Raw genomic sequence first — 16,115 nt, 5'->3', positions numbered from 1 at the left:
TAGATCACACTCCCTTTATCTAGTATGTAGATGGATGAGTAGAAAAATGGGGACAAAAAGTAAATGAAAAATAGGGTGGGATGGGGGATGCTTTGGGTGTTCTTTCTGACTTTTATTTTTATTCTTGTTCTGATTCTTTCTGATGTAAGGAAAATGTTTGAAAATGGATTGGGGTGATGAATTCATGACTATATGATGGTACTGTGAACAGTTGATTGTACACCATGGATGACTGTATGGTATGTGAATATATTTCAATAAAACTGAATTTAATTTTTAAAAAATTAATAAAAAAATTTCATAAATGCAAGGACATTTGTATATACAAAAAAAAAAGAGAGAAACTTATGAAGGACTTTCTGATGTATGCCTGTTAAAATAGAAATAGTGAAATTGTGAGAAAGAGTTGATGAAGATTCTGTGGTTAAAGCCTGGACCTCCAGCACTTTCACAGAGAAAAACTGAAGAGTATCTGCATTTGGAACTAAAAGTACCACTACATGTAAATAAAGCTTGTATTCAAATTTGAATGACTCATGAAACACAGAAAATAATCCACAAGGCAGCCCACACAAGGTGAAAAAATATTTGTGAATTATGTATCTGATCAGTCTGGTGTACAGAATATACAAAGAGCACTCACAAATCAACAATAAAAAGATAATAACCCAATTTTTAAATGTCAAAGAATTTGAACAGACATTTCTTCAGATGAGATACACAAGTGGCTGATAAACACATGAAAAGATGCTCAGTATTATCAGTCATCAGGAAAATGCTAAACCAACAACGAGATACCACTTCACACCCACTGGAATGGCTAAAATAAACAGACAAACAAATAAAATGGAAAATAAATGCTGGCAAGTATGTGGAGAAATTGGAACCCTCATACATTCCTGGTAGTAATGTAAAATGGTGCAGCCACTGTGGAAAACATGCTATAGAATGGATGAACATTGGAAATATGCTAAGTGCAATAATCCAGACACAAAAGGGCAAATATTGTATGATTCCACTTACAGGAAGTATCTAGAATAAGCAAATGTATAGAGATAGAAAGTAGATCAGAGGTTACTGGGGCTGGGAGGAAGAGAAATGGAGAGGTGTTGCTTACTGGGTACAGAGATTCTGTTTTAGATAATGAAAAACTTTGGTGATAGATGGTGATCATGGTATCACAACATTATCACAAAATTATACCTATACAAATAGTTAAAATGACAAGTTTTATGTTATCTATATGCTGTCACAATAAAAAATATTAAGGATACTAATATTTTAACAGCTCTTGATTATGTAGCTGTGCATCTAGTTTGTCAGTACATCTCAAAGAGGAGAATCATTTCCTGTTGTTCAACTATGTGACTAATAGCTCAGCCAGATAAGCAGATTAAGAATAATAACTATGTCCACTAAATACATCAATTACAAAGTTAAATTAAGGAAAGGATAATATGTTGCTATATTGTTTAGGATTGGTGAATGGGTGACATTAATGGCAACTTCCTGGGGAATCGTGAGTTGAACAATGATTTATAGAAAGGAAGCATTGTGGTTAGCTGGTCAGAAGAACAGATATTCTTGTATGTATTTTGTAAATGCAAAGAATTAGAGTGAAAAGGGGAAGAAAAGGAACTCAAAGGAGTGACATATTAAAAAAAAACAGGTTCATGAATCATAGTGGTAGATTAAACAGACCAATGGAATTTCTTCATGGTAGTGAAGATAAAGAATGGAAAAAACAAGGAATCAATCCATGAAAGCAAACCTTGGCCCTAGGAACTAAAAGAAATTAGAGGGAATTTGTAGTTACTGCCTAAAGTGTACAGAGTTTCTCTTTGGGATCATGGAAATGATTTGGTAATGGATGGTGGTGATGGTAGCAGAACATAATTGTGAACATAATTAACAGCATTGTATTACGTATTTGAATGTGCTTAAAAGGCGAGAGTTTAGGTTGTATATATGTTGTTGGGATAAAATTAAAAGAAACATAGGACTGTACAACACAGTGAACCCTAATGTAAAATAATAATGGACCATGATTAATAGCATAGTTATAGCAATATTCTTTCATCTATTATAGAAAAAACAAAACACAACAAAACTACCACACTAACACAAGGTGTTAAAAATGGGGGATGAGTATATATGGGAACTCTGAATTTTTTGCATGATTTTTATATAAACCTACAACTTCTCCAATTAAAAAAATTAGAGCAGGTTTCATGAGAGATGCTACTTAATTGGACAGAATTGAGCAAGTATTTACTGATTGACTACTGTATGTCAGGAACTATGAGCATACACAAATTATTCACAGCAATGCTGTCCTTAATGAATTAATAATACCTTGGGCAAAGCAAAGCATGGTAATCAAACCTGTACAGTATCAATAATGTAGTGGAATATACATGGTGCTTTGAAAATACAGAGGGAATTTTTATAAATGGTTGTTAGAAGAAATGACAGATGAATATAATCTTAAAGATGAGTGAAATATATTGGATGAACAAGAATGACAAGGCTGTCTTAGGCAAAAGGAATAGCATGTACAAATCCATGATTGATAAACCATTTGAACAGCCAAAAATAGTTTAGAATTTGGGGAGTATAATTAGGAAGAGGAATAGCAGGACGTGGGATTAGAAAGAGGCAGTGTCAAATTCTTGAAGATCATAGCATGCCATTTTAGGGAGCTGATACGGTAGGCCAGTGATTTCTAAAGCATATCAGTGCTTGGACTCCATTCTCCAAAATTCAGATTCAGTACATTTGTACTAGTATCGAGGAAGATCCAAAGTGGGTATGACTGGCAGAGGGACACGAGTTGGAAAGCTATTGGCTTAGTCCAAAATGGTGCTACCTTGAATCGGAACTAAGGCTATGGATGATGGGAATGAAGATCAAAGGACAGATTCTGCACATATTTACCTCACACAATAGAGTTAAGTTCTGATTTCTGGAAGGCATTTGCTGGCTTGAATGCTTCACTGGGTGAAATAAATACAGTATGATTACATGGGAATGTATGAAGTGGGCATCTGTTGAATTTTCCTGTGCCACATCCAAACCTCTTCACAGGATAGCATCCTGGTTTTCCTTCGGTGTACCCCTTCTCTCCTCTTGTAGGCCACAGGATAATCGTGGGGCTTCTTCTCTTCCCCTCCCAGCTTCCCTAGACACGTAGGAAGGAGTGATGGTGTTGGGAAGAACATGTTGGCCGATCAGCATACTCTCCCACCCCATCCTGTTCAAGGATGGTCAGAGGCAGTCCTGTGAGGATGCTAGTGCGATTACTGGAAAAGAGAAGTGACTTCCACAGCGAAATATTAAATTAGGGCACCAGAGGCCATCACCCAGAGAGGGCCAGCATAAAAATAAAGCCTACATGCAGATATGTGAGTCAAAATATTCAGAGGGGGGAGAAAGAGAATGAGAGAGGGAGGAAGAAAGAGAGGTAGAGAAAGGTGACTTGAGGGACGGCTGCTGTTTGGGTAAGGCACCATTAGCCCAATAGATCATACAAAAGAAAGAACACTTTTGTGGATCTAATGAGATAAATCATGATTTCTATTTGCCATTATCCTGGCAAAAATGTCCTGGCCATGGTTTAGTAAGAGATCACAGTAATTATTTGATTGATAAATATTACATTGCTTCAGACAAATACTGTTTCTTTTGCCACCCTGGAGAGCCTTAAAGGCTGATTTAAAATGAAGGATTTGGTGTGGCCAGTGAATGTGTGGGACACAGTGTAGACATATTATGGAACTCAAGATCTTTTAATCCTATTTACAATGCTAATTCATTTATATTCATATCTTAGATTTAATGTCAGGAAGTAATTCCACTGCCTTTGCTGTGAGTAAAGTTCAATTATGGGCAAAGCTCAATTGTGACTATTACATTCCTCACTCACCAGTAAACTACACAAAGGGAACAATGAAACAAAAAATTATGCCTTCCCCATTTCCAAAGCAAAAGTTGTTTTTGCCCACTCAGTCTCCCATACCCAGAATATGGCCTTTTCATTGCCATCTTGCCTATTTTCTCAAATTTCCATCAGTACTGAACACACAAGCGTGTATGCATGCTCACCCCATTTATCAATTCAGCAGAGTTCAAAGTATGCAGAACTGAATCCCAATCATGTTAAATGCTAATCCAGCCCCAGACATGCAAAGACAAATTAGACGTATGTGAGGATTTAATTATATCCTGATAAGTTCATATGCATTCAAGATGATATGGTCATGAAATACTTAGTGTTACCTTCCAGTATTCTGTAATTATCTGATTTTGCTGCTATAGTGTACGTAAAAGTTTCAAAAGTCCACTGATGGTCTTGTGCAAGTCAAACATATATCAGAATCTCAGTAACTACTTGTTTGATTCATGGTAGTTGCTTTAGGCAAACTTTGCTTTCCCAAAGAGCCTGAGAGATAATCTATGACTAATATGCCTCCATTTCATGGATTTCCTAGAATAGCTGTCTGTAGTCTCCATTTTTTTTCCAAAGATTAATCTGATTTGGATGGGAATTTTTGATAAAAACAGATCTATCACAGCCTATAAAAATAACTCTAATTATATCAAATTGTGGTGCCACAGTTACTGTGGGAAGTACTAACTCTCTAAGAAAGCATGATCTTAAAACAACTTTTAAACAATTTGTTGCTTACTCTCTTGCTTTATGAAGGACAACTGGAGATTTATCATCTTAATTGGTCCTCAGGGAAACATTAACTATTTTCAAAATGATATACGCAGGAAACCTCCCCACACACATCTCACTGAATCAAAATTTGTCCTTTGAGATTGTAGATTTGGAGGCAACCATGACTGATTGGTTTATGAAAATAGCCTATTATTTATAGATGGATGGATTTATTGCAAGATACTCAGACTTCCTACATATGACCCATCATTCCAAGATAAGGTCACTTTTCAATTATCAGCCCTGATAGTGATGATCTATATGTACATGCCACTTTATTATAGGTTGCAAGTATTTTAAAATTACATATATGTGTGTATACATACAATGTAATGTATGAATATACTGTGTAAAATATCAGATAATCTGTAAATAATTTACACTTGGTTTCGGAAGATGTTTTGGGAATGGGAACAGCAATTTCACGGGCCTTGTATGTGCCCAGTGCTTTCCCATGTTGCCTCAGGTTAAGAGTGTAGGTTTCAAACTTAAGGTCTCCAGATTGTTCCTACACCAGCTACGCCCTGAAACCCAGAGGTACCAGTCTTTCCAAGAACATCAACCAGTTCCATTTCTCTACCCCATAAGGTTGGCACCCCTTTCCAGCACAAAGAATCTAAAATGGTCATTGCTCAGGTATCCCTGAAGATTGAGATAATGCTCAAATGAAAGAGGTGTAACTGAGAAATTGGGATTTGACAATTGACCATGATTATCATTATATAGATATTTCTTTTTAGTTTCTATGTATCAGAATAGCCAGAAGGAAATACCTGAAATTGTTGAACTGTAATCCAGTAGACTTGATCTTTGGTAATGATTTATAACTGTATGGCTTTTATCATGCGACCATGTGTTCCGGTTTGCTAAAGCTGCTGTTAGGCAAAATATAAGAAATGGATTGGCTTTTATAAAGGGGATTTATTACATTAGAAATTTACAATTCTAAGGCCATAAAAATGTCCAAACTAAGGCATCAACAAGAGGATACCTTCACTGAAGAAAGGCCGATGGCATCCAGAACACCTCTGTCTGCTGGGAAGGCATGTGGCTGGCATATTCTCGTCCTTTGCTCCCTGCTTCTGGTTTCAAAATGTCTTTCTCCAAAATGTCTCTGGGCTTCTGTCTCTCTTAGCTTCTCTCTCTCTCAGCTCCTGTGCATTCTTGCTTATTCTCCTAAGGCATTTCCCTCTAAGCATCTGGGGGTCCTCTCTTAGCTTCTCCAGGGTAAACTCTGGGCTTCATCTCTTAGCTTAGCATCTCCAAACATCCTTCTGTCTGCATCTCAAAGCGTCTGGCATCTGTGTCGGCTCTGATCTCTTTCTCTCTCTCTTTCTCTTTCTCTCTCTCTCTGAGCTCTCTTAAGGACTCCAGTAAACTAATCAAGACCCACCTTGAATGGGCAGGGTCACACCTCCATGGAAATAATCTAATGAAAATGTCTCACCCACAGTTGGCTGGGTTACATCTCCATGGAAACAACTTAATCAAAAGATCCCATAATAAGTCTGCCCCCACAAGATTGCATTAAAGACCATAGTCTTTCCTGTAGTATATAACAATTTCAAACAGGCACATCATATGATTGTAAAAACCTTGTGACTGACACTCCCTTTATCCAGTGTGTGGGTAGATAATAAATAAAGAAATGCATGAAAAAAAAAAATAATAGGTCAGGAAGATGGGCAAAAGATACACCTACATAAACTATAGACAATAGTAACAGTACTACTTTAATAATCTTTCATCAGTTGTAACAAACGTAACTATTAAAAAAAGTAGAATTATAAAAGAAGTGTTATCGTCAATTGTAACAAATTTTCCACGCCAATGCAAGCGGTGTTGGTGGGGTAGTGTATGGGAATCCTGTATTTTTTGCATGATTGTTCTATAAATCCACAACTTCTATAATAAAAAATAAAAAAACAATAAAAAATTTAAAAAAAATGTATTCAGACCAGACTACTTGATTTCTCAGTTGACTCTGCCACTAACAGGAAAATATACTGGATCTTTCTTGCCACCGTTTTTTCAACTATAAAATGGAGATATTTGTACTTACTACAGAGGATTTTTGTTAAGATGATAAGGGTTAATGCATGTAAAATGTATGGAAAATAAGGAATGCATAAATGTTAGTATTTTTAACAACAACCCTATGTCATGGTATTTATTGTCTCCATTTTACAGATGAGGAAAATAAGTTTGCAGAGCAAGTTAAGGGAAAAGGCAGTTTTCACATCCAAATCCAAGTATTCTAACCTCAAATTCAGTAGTGGTTGACATTTTTGTATGTGTGTGTGAGATCATAGTCATTTCAGATTTTTTTAATTGTTTCTGATACTACATCAGAACAAGAAATGACATTACCAAAGATAAGTCTTGATTTGTTTTCTACACATATGTTTTTTATATTTTCTATATATTCTGTTTTAACCCTTTCCTTGGATCAATTTTTCTCTGCAACTTCTGTTTCATCTAGATTTTGCTTTTCTTCACACTCCTGGTGCTAAGCTGATTATACAATGGGTTCTGAATAAAATGCACCATTTTAGATTTTTTATTCTATGTTATTCATTTTGTGTTTCATTTTATGAAAATATAAAATTTCTTTCTATTTGCCAGTGATAAAACCCTTATGCAGACCATTTATTTATTTCAACTGACTCAAGCATGCTGCGCCTGACAAACTGAGCTTCCATGGATGGGGAAATGACGCTAACTGAAAAATGTTAATATAAAGAGGTGAGAGGTGACTGAAATGGTTTCAATTTATTCTTATGTAAAGTGATGCTTGTCAGTTTACCTTCTTCACAAAGGTATTTTTATTCTTAACAGTTGCCATGTATGGTAAGCTTGTTGAGTGTGAGTTAATACATATGTTTAGGCAGTTATAGAAATAATCTTTTATTTAATATTTTAATGTTTCTGCATGAGCTCTAATATTTTATTTAATATTTTAATGTTTCTACATGAGCTCTTAACATTTCAATCATTTTTAACAGGAAGTATATGAATGTGAAATTTTTGTATCTATAAATTCCTGTCTATCTTTTAAAATTATTCTCACTGTTTTCCAAGTAGGGAAAAAAGCCTACAATGCAATGCAATCTGTTTGTGAACACAAATAAGGCTAGATACCTGTTTAAGGAGCTTCCTCCAAGTGCTGGCATGTAATTTTATAAAAACCGACTAGGATTCTTGTACGTCTTCTTGTATCTGAAAATTGGGGGGATTAGTAACACTCTTAAGGTGGTTTTACTCCATGTTGCAAAACAAAGCCCTTTATTTGCCTATAAAGGTGAAGAAGGGAAGACGGGGAACAGAAAGGTCTGAGCATGCTATTGTACCAGAAGACAGGGCAAGAAGGATTACGTTACATTCCTCTTGTCTGAAATTATCTGTTTCCATTCTATAGCATCTTTGTTTGTCACTCCCCTGGTTATGCGGTTACACATAGGCTGGCTTTGTTTCTGCATCCAAAACTCTCATCAAGTTACCTTTAGGATTTGGGATATGGCAGGAGCGGGGTCAACAGTGCCACCCGCCTCACGATCTGCACGACTTCATTAGTGAAATAGAACTGTGGGAACCAATTTCCTAGGTGACCCTGAAGTCACTGATGGGCAATAAGGAGACTTTCACGTCTACTGAAGTAGGTAATTTTAATGCAGTATGATCGTTTCAACCACGTTAAAACTTAAACTTTGGTGGATACTCTTAGTAAGTTACGATCAAGATATATGGAATATTGAGAAGTACTCATTTTATAACACATGTTTCATTGCAGATGCAAAATATTGTGTCTAATTTAACTTGAAAAATCAAATTAGGTATTTTAATAATTCTGTAACCCTCATGAGATCATAATATGGAAAAAAATCACTAGGCATTTTCTGTTATCCTTAGATAAAAATAGACAGATAAAATGGAGAGATTTTATAGGGAAAATACAATTATTTTGAAACTTTACATAGAGGATCTTTTCACCTCTAAACTGGTATACTATCATGTTCTACAGGTTGGGGCTGGGGCTGTCATGAAAGCAAATCACCCAAAGAGAATTTAATCTAACTCAGCTGCTCCATTTAAAAAATCTGAAAGTAAATTTTTACAATTTTTAGTTTATTTGTTTACTTTAAAGCATTTACATAACAGATTTAAATTCAGAAAAGGGCTAGTACCAGAATCTGATCTTGAGCTACCAATGCTCTCAAAATCCAGCAATCTGTCGTGTTTTTTATTGCTTGTGTCCAGAAATTAGACATTTATTCCACAGTAATTTAGTTTCAGTAGAATATCATATCATTCAAGTTTACAGATACATGCCCTTTCCTTATGGGGATAAGTTGCAGGAAAAATAACTCTTTTCTGTGCCAGATGGTGGGAGCCCAGAAATGAGAAACTGGAGCTGATGAGGACAGACTAAGTCAGTTATGCCACCTTCCCAGCCAGTGTATCTCCAGGGGGTGTAGGCTGAGCTGCTGGAGACCTCCCCTCTCCCCTGTGTTCGATGAGTATCATTACCCAGCACGTGGGGAGTTGCTTTTTAAAATCCCAGAGACACTGATCCCACTGATTTTGTATTTGCCAGTCACCATTTTACTTCCAGAGAAGCTAAGAGAGGACAAAATGCCCCAAGGGCAGCTGAGAGAGACTTTTGGAGAGACCTTGGGGAACTGATGCTTAAAGATGCTTGGAGACTTTTGGAGACGCTAGCCCAGAGTTTGCTCTGGAGAAGCTAAGAGACACAAGCCCAGAGACATTTTGGAGAACACCATTTTGAAACACAACCTGGGAGCAAAGGACCAGCAGATGCCAGTCATGTGCCTTTCGAGCTGACAGAGGTGTTCTGGACACCATCGGCCTTCCTTCAGTGGAGGTATCCTCTTGTTGATGCCTTCGTTTGGACACTTTTATGGCTTTAGGCCTGTAAATTTGTAACCTAATAAACCCCCTTTATAAATGCCAATCCATTTGTGGTATTTTCAGTAATGGCAGCATTAACAAACCAGAACATCCCTGCACATCCGTTCTAAGAAAAGCTTTTGGAATCTGTGTGTGCTTATGTCAGCTATGTCTGAACAGCTGTTTCATACATACACGTAAGGTATAATTTCATATGTACTTTTACTTTGGATCAGGAATCTCAACTACTGAATTTTATTGTTTTGAAGAAATATTTGCGCATTAATGATACTTAATCGCTGAAACTGAATAAATTTTTCTGACACTAGACATCATTTCTAATGGGATAAAAAAATGTTTGTTGAAATTAAAGACTCTTGAGTCATGTACATATTGTGTTACTTTTATTTGCCTCTGAATCTTTCCAGCATCACACTTATTCTAGGCTACAGATTGTTTTTTTTAATTGCCTTTTAAAGGTAATGGGGTCATGCAATTTGTTTTAGCTCAAAACTGTTGACTTGCTGGAATGTGGAGCTATTTTAGGTTATTTAGGCCTATGTCAGTCAATATATTATGCCAATCATAGTTCCCTAGATAAGGATTTAAGATTTAATGTGCATAGGGCACATTTCAAACATTACACAAATAATTGCCTTCCCCACCCACCCCCAGCGCATCTCAGTAGAGTAGAGTTCATTATAAGTTTCTTCCTGGGTGAAAATATAAAAGAAAAGCTTAAAAGCATGAAAAGGTTAAAAGCAAGAGAGAAATGGATATTATATAGCCTTGTTCTTTTTCAAGACATTTTGCAGGTATCTTTCCCCTGTTAAACTTGAGTTCCTAAAATCTGAAGCCCAGGTCAGAACTAAAGATGATTTCCTGACAACATGATCAGAAAGCTCACCATTAGCTGACAAGATACCACACAGTGAAGAACCTCATAGAAAGACAGGCAAAAAGGATTCAGTGACATTGGCCAGTTGAATTGCCTGAAATTTCCCCCTTATGGGCCAGAAGAGATCTCTTTAATAAAGACATTTTGCTGATGGCACTACTTGAAAGAAAATGTGAGCTATACTCAGATGCATTTGTTTCTAGAGAAAGTAAGACTCCATTTGATTTATACTTGTTTTGTAACACTGTGTTAATTCTCTACTATCTATTCCATTTGGTTTAATTAGCCTTGATAAATATTTCTTGGGATTTTTTTATTCTAATGACAGAGTTCACACCTTGAATCTAAATAATTTCAGATTCATAATTGAATGGGTGATTAGTGTAAATATTAGATCAACTGTGCTAATTTAGTTCCCCCCTCCCCAGAATAAATTGAAACTATTTACGACCCAGGACAGAGTCATTTATGGTGGGAAACTAGAAAATTAATCGTATAACAAAAGAAGCTTTTTTTTTTTTGAGGTGGAAAAAACTTTAAATCATTTAATTGACACCTCATTTAACAAATGAGCAAACCAAGTACAGAAAAGTTAAATGACTTGCCCAGAGGCATAGATTTTGTAAGTGAAAAAACCTAAGTCTAGAACCTAAGGCTGTGACATCCCAATTTAACATCCTAACAAACATAATTTATTCTAATTCTAGTTCCTTCTTTCCATTTAAGAGGAAGCCTTGCTAAAATATTGCCGTAAACTAACATCTTAGGCCTACCTTGTAGGAGAGTCCCAAACAGACCATGGCAAAATTGTGAATTAGAGAAAATAGGTCCTCTGATGCTTATCTTCAAGATCTTATCCTCAAGGCCATTAAGGCCAAATCATATAGTTGTAACAGCAATGAAATGATCAGCTAAAGCAACCACCACTAAATAATTCCCTTTATAATTCTAAATGGGAACTTCTTTCTGCCACATTTATGGTTTCAATAGTAAGATCTCAAATATTTTAAACCATTTAAACTCTAAAACTCAAACTTTACTTTGGGATGGGTGTTTAAATTTTATAGATGTTCTTGGATTTTTATAATTTTTATAATTAATTCTCAGAAGAATGTTGTGAAGTAGATGAGACCAGTGTATTTTTTACCTTATAAATTACCAGTGTGCCACTTGAATACAGGTGTCCTGAGAAATGATTGATAATTCCGTTTTGTGAGTGTTAAATAGATATGGAAATGAGGTAAAACTGATATTTAGCCAGGATTATTCTGCATTATATCCCAGGTTCCAATCCACAACCCTGAGAAAGGACACTGAGCCCGAGCAAAATTCTTGAGAAAAGTAAAGAACAGAAAGCTTAAGAAGGAAATTATAAATGTATGTTCCTTTTAGTAATTAAAAAAAAACTGCTATGAATTTGAACCTATTTTCCTCTTTATCAGTAAGTTATGGTATATAATATCTAATGTTCTGAACATGTAATAACAATCTATAAATTTCTAATTAACAACAGGGATTTGCTTATAAAATGAGAGGTAAACTTAACTGATATCAACATCATAATTCTTTACCAAATAAACTAGGTTTTCCACATCAATCTTGTATATGTGTTAGGCATGTGTTTATAAAACACTCCTCATGCATCTTATCCCACTGTTCATAGCAATATAGAGTTAGGGAGAGGTTTTAATAACTGTATTTTATTTTAAGAAAAGCAGTTGAGGCTTAAGAGATTAAATGATTTGCCATTATCAACCTTAGGATATAAGTGGTAGAGCCAAGGCTAGAAACTACTGAGAATTTCATTTTTAATTAAAAGTCATTACAAAAGATTTTCTTTTTATTCACTGTAAAAAACAAATAAAACCAGAATGACAATAATACAAAGTAAAAAGTACTCATCCCTTCCTCATGACATTTGGCCCTTCAATTTCACCCTAAAAGTAACCACCGCCTTTTCTTTGGAGTACCTATTTCAAATTGTAAACAAAGTCTATCCTCCCCTTCAGTTACATGTTCCTGAAATAACCACTTTTGACCTTTCTCTCTTCTGTTTTTAGCTTCTTTTCTACATATTTTCATGACTCCAGCTTGCATTTGTATCTCTCTTTCTTGAATAAGAAACTTGTGTTTTAAATGTTCTCATTGATTTCTCATTTTGAAAGGTTAAGAATGTAACTTATTTTTACTGGATATCTTTTTTCCCATGTTCTAATTTCTACCAACCATGTTTTAAAATTTAAAATAAATCATCTTTTTAATCACCCACTTTAAATTTTTATTCTTTAACATGGACTTCGGATCATTTATTTTAACTTTCTGCTATGAAAGGTGAAGAATTCTTTTCTTCTTCTCACCTATCCCTTTCCCCTCAATCCATCTCCCAACTTCTATTTGCATACCATTACATTTATAGTATCAGACTTTATAGTAAGCATGTACATTTCATGTAGTAATCCTAATTAAGCCTTTTGTGCTTTGCCTGTGGAGGATGATTCCAAAAATTCCAAAAACTAATGACCAGATCTTGATCTGTTACCCCTTGCAGAAACCAGATGTGTATTGTGGCCACAGAAGTGATGCAATCTCATGCTATTAAACCATTGAAAGTTAACAAAGTTCCCTCAAAACTTTGAAGTCACTGTCGCTATAGATATACTCCTGTATCTAGTGCTGTTGATGGGAAGTCTGATGCCAATCAGATCCGTCCTTTGTTAAGAAAGACTTTTCCCATTGAGAGCTCTGAGTGATCTCTTCTCTTTTGTACGTGATGCTCTGCAGTTTCATCATGGGCATTCTGGGTTTACTTATTCTTAATCCATTGCTCTTTATGGAACACTGAAGAACTTCCTAGCTAAAGAAATGGGTATATAAGTACAAGTTAGTAGGAGGGCATAGAAACTAGAGCCAAGGTGTTTAAGGCATAGGAGAGAGGAGGAGTTATGATAAAACCTGTAGAGAGACCTCCAAAATTCAGAATTACAAGACAGCGCTTTCTACTTATATTAATATTTTAATATAAAATAGCATTGATCAAAGCTATAACAGTATGAGATGAAAATGAATAACAATATTTTAAAATGTTTTTATTCTCAAAGGAAAAAAAATCCAAATCTATATGTAGTCAGTTATGATCTCTGCTGCTTTCTGCTAATTTAATTCTGATGATCCCTCCTAGGGGTAATATACTGCTGCGATATGAGATCTGTATTGGTGCAGGTATATATGTTATCTTTAACAAAGTAAACATTAACAGATAAACTGTATAAAAAAATACAGTCTACAGATTAAAGTTTATGTTTGTAGGGGAAAAAGACTTATGAAACTTTTTTATTCTCCTGAACAGTCTGACAATTTTTGCAAATACTGTATGTTTAAACTCTTTTGTTGTTGTTGTTATGAATTTTCATTGGTTTTCTGTTCTGAAAAATGTTTCTGAAAAGAACACATTATTTTAGGTATTAAACCTTTAGTTTCAAGGTAAAGTCAAGCTGATAAATGAAGAATAGCTAATTATTTTAAGTTTGTAAGAAAATCTCCTTACAACATCAGGTTCAAGGAATGGCCAACCAGTTTTTCGTGGCTCTTCTTGTCTGTGATATTGTAACAGACCAGAATGCCTGCTCTCAGTGTCCACGAAGGGATTACACTGCTGTGCGAGGGATCAGGAGTACCTTTACTGCTGGAGTCCCAGGCCAAAAGGATTGCATTGTTACATTTTGCATTGCCACTTTTAAACATAGAGATTTAAAATAAAAAAAAATAAAATGTTTTGTGTTGTTAATATGAGTAAATTATTTTGCCATCTAGTTTTCGATTTTCAAAGCCAAAAAGTAATTTAAAGTATGAACAACATTGAATTATATGAAAGTTTTACAAGATGCACTACAATATTTTAAATCATTGCTTAGCATTTGTAGTCTGTGTAAGTCTTCAAAATGTAGCCTATTTGCGTAAAGGAAGTTATAAAATCATCCCCAATCCCAACATTTTCTTATATGTATATATGAGAAGAGAGAAAAATTAGAGGATTTATAAAAATAAAAAATATATTTATATTTTCATACATAATCTAAATAAAAGATATGCATTTATTTACACAGTATCCTATATATAGTATTTATATGGATAAAGAACATAGTATATATATAAATTATAATAAAACATATATTATATGGAGAGAACACATTATATATAATTACTGGAAAGATATGCCAAAATGTTAACAGGATATATCTTTTCTTAGTAAAATTAAAAGTAATTTTTATTTTAATTAGAGCCTGTCTGGGTATTCTAAGTTTTTAGCATCTGTTACTATTATAATTAGAAAACATACACATACATACAGAAGTATGGCTTCTTTGTATGAGGAATAATTTTTTAAAACATCAAATACCTCCTTTTATAGATCAGTGAGATGGTTTGTGTAAACAGATTAAAAGCATGTAGAAATAATTTTCACTGAAATATATTTAGACTCAGAAATTTTTAAAGAAAACAGTGTTTTGTGAATTTTTAAAAATTTAATCCTACCTTGCAAGCATGTCACTACCCAACTTAAATGTGTTTTAAGTATTGAGGCTGATTTGAATGATGAACTATATTTCAAAACAATAATTGGAAGCTTTGAAATGCTCTAACATTTTCATGCTGCGAAACCCTACACAATTTCCTGTAAACATTTAAATATGATCACTAGTCAATTTGGCTAACCCACAATATGATGAGGGTTAAAAATATGGGATTTAGCATCAATGAAAATTGAAATGCACCACTATTTCTTAATTACTAAATGATATTAATTGATATTAGAATTATTACCTTTTACCTAGGTCATTCACAGTTTTCAGCACCTCTGGAATGTCTGTTGTGTGCAGCATTTACTGAAAATATGAAATTTTAATTTTGGCCATCTATGTATTAAGGTGCTGAGTTATTCTGGGGTCATTGGAGCGTTCAAAGGTAAAGCCACACAAGGGTACGTCTTTATTACAGACAGATATTTATGTTTCTGCTGCTTTGCTTGGCTTCTCTTATTGGAAATGGAATTAAATCTCCCGAAAATTCATAAACAGTGTGAAACTTTCACAGAGGTACCAGGTTTGTCTTTATGTTTTTAATTTGTTATGAGACAAATGTGAAAATAAATTTATATTTTATGATAAATTATTTCTGATGATGCAAATTAGAAGAATGTTTGCAAATGTTTTCCTTCAAATGAATTTTTTAACATATGCTTCTGATCAAAACAACTTTTTTTTAAATTGAACTTTGGAATAAGGTCACTCTAGATGTTTAACTTCAAGAAGGCAATTTTAGAAGCTCCTTTTCTGAGCAAACTTCATTGTTCTTAATGTCTACATAGCCTTACTGTCATCCAAGTGTTTAACCAATCATTCCTATATTGTGACTCCTGCCATGTATAACTGCTTTTCTATCACATGCCAAGCTCCATCTTCTATTTTATTGCAATTGTCTTCTTCTTTAGTCAATCTCTCTGTAGTTGCTAGAAATAATTTTTTTTTGAAATATATATTTCAAGAGTCAAAACACGCAACATTCAATTGGGGACAGTTTGCTAAACTC

At 34.6% G+C, this 16,115-nt stretch overlaps 1 long non-coding RNA gene across 1 annotated transcript in view; it reads left to right on the top strand.

The window, feature by feature from the left end:
• The window catches only part of LOC119542170, a 96,331-nt gene extending 88,887 nt beyond the window's left edge, over positions 1-7,444 (top strand). The window contains exon 5 of the long non-coding RNA XR_005218427.1: positions 7,349-7,444. This is a non-coding gene — a long non-coding RNA (uncharacterized LOC119542170). The remainder of the gene's footprint in view (positions 1-7,348) is intronic.
• The last annotated feature ends 8,671 nt before the right edge of the window (positions 7,445-16,115 follow it).

This window comes from Choloepus didactylus, chromosome 8, assembly GCF_015220235.1.
Source record: "Choloepus didactylus isolate mChoDid1 chromosome 8, mChoDid1.pri, whole genome shotgun sequence".
Taxonomy (NCBI): domain Eukaryota; kingdom Metazoa; phylum Chordata; class Mammalia; order Pilosa; family Megalonychidae; genus Choloepus; species Choloepus didactylus.
This window is presented reverse-complemented; position numbering and strand designations above follow the sequence as displayed.